This window comes from Octodon degus, unplaced genomic scaffold (assembly GCF_000260255.1).
Source record: "Octodon degus isolate 3935 unplaced genomic scaffold, OctDeg1.0 scaffold00041, whole genome shotgun sequence".
In the NCBI taxonomy this organism is placed as follows: Eukaryota; Metazoa; Chordata; class Mammalia; order Rodentia; family Octodontidae; genus Octodon; species Octodon degus.
The window spans coordinates 13,530,324-13,536,694 of NW_004524617.1; the positions used below are offsets into that span (position 1 = coordinate 13,530,324).

At 39.9% G+C, this 6,371-nt stretch overlaps 1 protein-coding gene across 3 annotated transcripts in view; it reads left to right on the forward strand.

Annotated features, from left to right (window-relative positions):
- The window catches only part of Klhl15 (kelch like family member 15), a 48,348-nt gene that overhangs the window by 3,818 nt on the left and 38,159 nt on the right, over positions 1-6,371 (forward strand). Inside the window, exon 2 of one of the 3 annotated variants that reach the window (XM_004631386.3) lies at positions 3,194-3,237. The exons of the other annotated variants lie outside the window; for them this stretch is intronic. The gene's annotated coding sequence lies outside the window, so the exon portion shown is untranslated. The remainder of the gene's footprint in view (positions 1-3,193; positions 3,238-6,371) is intronic. 3 annotated transcript variants of the gene reach the window in all.

The following is a 6,371-nucleotide window of genomic DNA, read 5'->3' on the forward strand; positions in this document are numbered from 1 at the left end:
TTTTTTGTGGAACCGGGGATTGAACTCAGGCCCTTGCACTTGCCAGGGAAGCGCTTATTCTACTGAGCCATCTCCCCGGCCCCTTAAGGTTTTTTTTTGTAATTTTAATTTTTATTTTTGGCAGAACCTGGGATTGAACTCAGGCCCTTGCATTTGTTAGGGAAGCACTTATTCTACTGAGCTATCGCCCCAGCCCCAGTTTTCTAAGATCTTTAAAACTCCTTTGATTGAATTATTGAATAAATATTATATTCTCCTTTGTCCTTGATAAGATCTTTTAGTTGATTTTGCATCCTGGAATCTGAAGACTTGAAGAAAATCTGTATCATAACCCTAAGACCTGTGAAAAATTGAATGTAGTGGTACAGTTCTTGGGAGAACTAAAGTGCTAACTCTACAAGATTTTGAATTAAGATTTGGGGTTTGATTCCCCAGTAGAGGCTTTCCTAGAGTTCTTCCTGGATGCAGTCTCTGAAGGCTAGGCAAGCTGTTCTGTATGACCTCACTCTTGGACCACTTCTACTTGTAGTGACGAGTAAGCAGAAGAGCAGTAAATTATTCTTGGGGAAAATAGCATTGAAGCAGTGGGTATTTTTCTTCTAAGTGTGTAGTATAGGATGATGAAATGCTAAACATAACCGAAACGTGAAGTCATTTGGATAATAGGTACCAACCTAGAGGCTGGACAACCCAGAGCTGCCTTAATAGTTCAGTTAAGTGGCCATTTGCAGTTTGGTGCACTGAGTTAGAAGAATATTTTGATGACAAAGAATTTGCAATATTAAACAAATTAAAGTTAATTTATGTAACCTTTCCTCTCATTAAACTGAATTGTTTTTCAGTTTGAGTGGTGTATCTAGAAGAGTAAAAGGTCTAACGGGATTTTTTTTTCCCTTTAGATTAGTGCTTGGGAAGTTGTCCTTGAGATTATTGAATTTAAAATTATAAGTTACTAAAATTGTGAGAAGTCTTACAATTTCGACATTCTGTTTTAGCCATACTAAGCCTTATATCCTTTTTCTCTTTTTTTTGGTGGAACTGGGGATTGAACTCAGGCCCTTGCGCTTGCCAGGGAAGTACTTATTCCACTGAGCCATCTCCCTGTCCCCTGTATATTCTTTTTAATATGCAAGGTTTTTTTTTTTTGCATAGCCATCAGTTTTGATAGAACAGTTTAAGGATGAAAACAGTATGAAATTTAAATTTTTCATTGAAAATAAACTCATTAAGCTGAGAATCTGGTTCTCTCTTTTTCTTCAAGGTCTTGCTATGCAGTTCAGGCTGGCCATAAACTCACTGTATAGCCCAGGTTGACCTTGAACTCTTGGTAATCTTCCTGCCTCAGCCTTCTGAGTGCTGGGATTACAGGTGTGTGCCACCATGCCTGGTGAAAACGTAATTTTTATACAGGATAGTTTAGTTTGTCTGTGTTTCCAGGTAACTATACAGGATAGTTTAGTGTGTCAGTGTTTCCAGGTAACTATGGGAAGAATATGAAAGCAATAAATTGCTACTTATATCCTAAACATGCAAGTTAATTTTGAAACATCTTCTATTTAATTTACTAGAATTTTGCCTTAAAATCAGAATGGCAACCTCCTAACTAAAAAGGAAGCATTTAATTTCTTTGCCTTTATTTATTTTTTTCTTTGCCTCTAATTTCCTGTCCAATTTTATCCTCATAAGACTTCTTTACTGGGCAATACAGGGTTTAAATTGTTAGAAATTTCTGTGATATAAATAGCTATAATAATCTTACAGGGCAGAGATAGAAAGAGGTTGGGTGTGTGTGGGTGTTTGTGTGATCACTACTTCTTACACCTTCAGTGGTGCTAAAGCCTTTTGGTCTCAGGACCTCTATATGAGCCTAGAGACCTTTGATTTGTGCAGATTATATTGATTTATAAAAATTGAAACTTGGAACTTCAAAAATAATTATTTGTAATTCATTCTGAAAAATAATGCATTAAACAGTTACTTAAGTCACATTTTAATGAAAATAACTATTTTCCCAAACAGAAACTTGAACAAGAACTTGATGAGAAGAGTAATATCATTTAATTTTCTTTTTCTTTTTTTTTTTTTTTGGCAGAACCAGGGATTGAACTCAGGCTGTTGCACTTACCAGGCAAATGCTTATTCTACTGAGCCATCTCCCCAGCCCTATTTTTTTTTTCTTTTTAGACAAAGTCTCACTGTGTAGCTTGGGCTGGCCTTGAATTTATAGTGATCTTCCTACCTTAGCCTCCCGGGTGCTGGGATTATGGGTTCAGAACCACCATGCCTGGCTTACAAATCTTTTTAATGTGGTTTAATTAAAGACAAAGGGTTGCTCATCAGCTCCTGCACTCACATTATGCAGACACTCCTCAAAATCACAAAGGATAAAGGTGTAAGAGATAACTCTAAAAATTTTTTGGAAATAGTGATTATGACATTGGAAAGTCCTTTTGGGGTTACCATGACCCTCACTTCTCCCTGTATGATGCTTTCAGAATTGTCTACTAACGTGCACAAAAATGTGAGGGGTTTTTTGATGTTGGGAATTGAACTCAAGATCTTGCGCTTGCCAGGTGGATGTGCTGCTGAGCTACATCCCTGGCCCCAAAATGTGAGGTTTTAGAAGTACCTCTCTCACTGAGCCGTGTCCCCAACCTTTTGAAAAAGTTTTGTCAGTGCCAAGTTGATGAAATAATGCACTCTTCAGTATTTCTTTCTTAGTAGTATAAATATACCTTGTGATTTGATCTCGTATAGGTTCATGTACCTTTTGAAAAACTACCATCTGAAATTCTGGAGGCCAAGCGTACAGTATACGTATGTTAGGTGTATAAATCATTTCTGTTAATCCAGTGAGCCATCTTGAGAGGATACAGAGTTTCTAAATACTGGACATTAGGTATCAGTAAATATTTTTTTCCAAATTCTCTTAGTGGATTTTTCTCCGTCTTCATTGATTTGTAGATATTTGAAGTTTGTGTTTTACACTGTGTGTTTTTATAATTATCAATTTCTTAAGTCAGTATAATTCTGTATTTAGAAAATTCTTACAAGATTTTGTGTATCTTTGTGGTCTCACATTTTCCTTTCTCTAGTTATTTTTACTTATATGTTTTTGTGTTATGGTTGCTTTTGATCTGTTTTGAGCATCATTCATTCTAAGTCTTTTTTTTTTTTTCTTTTCTTCGTCCAGGGTATGGATTGTGAACAACTTGGTTTTGTTTCACGTGTTCATTTGTAAGTTTGGTTGTTTGATGCCTTAAACATTGATGTTATAGATTGTGCTATTCAATAAATTTAAATGCAAGCCCCATGTGTAATTTTAAGTTTTCTTGTAGAAAGATTCTCAATAAAATTAATAAAAAAATAAGAACAGGTGAGATTGATTTTAATATATTTTATTTGGCATATAAAATTGTTTCCAAAATATTTCAATATATTGATATAAAATTTATGAGATACTTATACTTTTTTTGTCTTTTTGAGGCAGGATCTTGCTATGCAGTTCAGACTGGCCTTGAGCTCACTTTGTAGCCCAGGCTGGTCTTGAGCTCACAATGATCCTCCTGCCTCGACTTCCCGAGTACTAGGATTACAGGTGTGTGCCACCATGCCCCATGCCTGACTCTACCTTTTTTTGTACAAAGCCTTCAAAACCAGTCTTTATTTTATACTTAAAGCACATTTCAATTTGCACTGATCTCAGTTCTAGTGCATCTAGGGCCTCATGGCTAGTAGCTTTTACAGTGACATAAATAATAGAGTAATTCTGGTTAAGGCAAAAAAGCCTAAACGCCCATTAGTAAAGCTAAAAAATTATACTTGCATGATGAGAAAAAAATAGAGAATAATGCTATTGCAAGAGAGTGTCCAGAAGTTTGGACTGCCAGTACATCTCTGGATCTCTTGTATACCTGCATTGTGCTACACCACAAGGAGGTGTAGGGTCCTGATGGGAAAGATGCAAGGGTGTCGGTCCCTCAGAGCTTGAGGGTGTTAAGGAGCTTAGGCAGGAGTTGGATAAAAGAGCCTGCGGGGTGCCTTGCTCTGTGCTAGGTATTTAATTTGCATTAATTCAGTCATCACCTAACTCAGTAAATGGGGTCTTTTTTTAATGTATTTGGTACAGAGTCTCACTATGGAGCTTGGACTCGTAGTGATCTGTTTTCAGCCTTCCTGGTGCTGGGATAACAGGCGTGCACCACCACACCTAGCCAGCCTCTGTAACTTTTATAAGCAAAATTAAACCAGGTGTGGTGCCTCAGTTTGTAATCCCAGCATCCCATCTGGGATGCTGAGGCAGGAGCATTGCAAATTGTAGCCTGAGGCAACTTAGTGAGACCCTGTCTCAAAGTAAAAAATTAGGGCTGGGGAGATGGTTCAGTGGAATAAGTGCTTCCCTGGCAAGCACAGAGGCCTGAGTTCAATCCCCGGTTCCGCAAAGAAAAAAAAAATTAGAAGGAGCTGAAGATACAGCTTAGTGGGAATGCCCAGCTTTAATCCTGAATACCATCCCCCCCTCAAAAAAGGCAAAGTTAATATCTAGGGCCAGGGAGATGGCTTAGTGGAATAAGCGCTACCCTGGCAAGCGCAAGGGCCTGAGCTCAATCCCTGGTTCTGCCAAAAAAAAAAAAAAGTTAATATTCTAATGAGAAAAGTCAATTATGTAACATTTGTGTCTATTAAATTTGTAACAGAACGTCAGTTTCCTTCTTTTTATGTATTTGGTACAGGGTCTAGCTATGCAACTCAGATTCATAGTGATCTTCCTGTTTTCAGCCTCCCCAGCGCGGGGATTACAGGTCTGCTCCATCACGCCTGGTCTCTGTGGCCGCTCAGCTCAGTGTGTCCAGGGTGGGGCCAGCACAGCATGTGGTGCTGGGGATCTAACCTCAGTCTCTGCACTTGCCTAAGCAGGCACTTGGTCCACTGAGCTTTCTTGCAGGCCCAGTAAATGTGGTCTTATTCATCTTAACATATGAGTGGAAACCAAGATGGGAAGGTTAACAAAATTTGAGTCATACAGGTGATAAGTACTAGTGAACATTTGCTCCTTCTAGCCACACTACTTGTAGTTTTTTTTTTTTTTAAATATTTATTTATTTTTTATTTATTACATTTATTTATTGTGTGTGTGTGTGGCCAGCTCAGCCCACCAGGGGGCGGGTCTGGCTGGCATGTGGTGCTGGGGATCGAACCGCGGTCCCTGTGCTTTGCCAAGCTTGTTTCAAGTAGGTGCTTTAGACCACTGAGCCATCTCTCCAGCCCCTACTTGTAGTTTTTAACCAATCAAATTCTATTAGACTTCTTCTACACCAGGAATTGAACTCAGGACCTTGTGCTTGCCAGGCAGACATCATACCACTGAGCTATCTCCCTGGCCCTACAAATCAAATTCTAGTTATAGCTCTCTTTTTCTCTCTCTGTCTCTCTTTCTTTCTCTGTCAGTATCTCTGTCTCACTGTATCACTCTGTCTCTGTGTGTCTCTGTCTCTCTTTCTCCCTCCCTTCCTCCCTCTCCCTCTCCATCCCTCCCCCCCCCCGTCCCCTCTCCCTCCTCCTTTCCTCTGCCAAACCTTGATTACTTTGCTTGCTTGTTTGATGTTTGGTATCAGGGATCGAACTTGGGACCTTGTGCTTGCCAGGCAGGTGCTTATGCCACTGAGCTCTATCCCTGGCCCCAGTTACTTTTTTTTTTTAGACAGGGTCTCATTATGTAGGTGAAGTTGGTCTTACAGAGCCTAAGCTGGCCTTGAACGCTTGTGATCACCCTGCCTCAGCCTCAGTAGTGCTGGGATTATAGGTATGTGGTGCCTTGCCCAGCAAGATTACTTTTCCTTAAATGATTTTTTTTTTCCGGAACTAGGGATTGAACTCAGGCCCTTGCATTTGCCAGGCAAATGCTTATTCTACGGAGCCATCTCCCAGGCCCAAAGTGTCCCCCCCCAACTGGGGATTAAACTCAGACCCTTGTACTTGCCAGGGAAGCGCTTATTCTACTGAGCCAACTCCCCAACCCAAAATGGCAGAAGGATTTTTTTTTGGGGGGAGGGGGCTCAGGATTCCTGCAGGGCAGGTCTGGTTTGGCTTGAGGATGAGGGGATTGAACCACAGCATCCTGAGCCTGACTGCTTTTTTTTTTTTTGTGGAACCGGGGATTGAACTCAGGATCCTGAACTTGCCAGGCAAGCACTTATTTTAATGAGCTATCTCCCCAGTCCCAACCTGACTGCTTTGAAGATTATGAGAAAGTGTATTGTCATTTATGGTGCTGGAGATAAAACCTAGGTCCTTGTGCATACTAAGCGGTACCCCTATTCTCTATATGTCCTATTAACATTTTCTAGTAGGTATTTTCAGAAAGGTGAGTA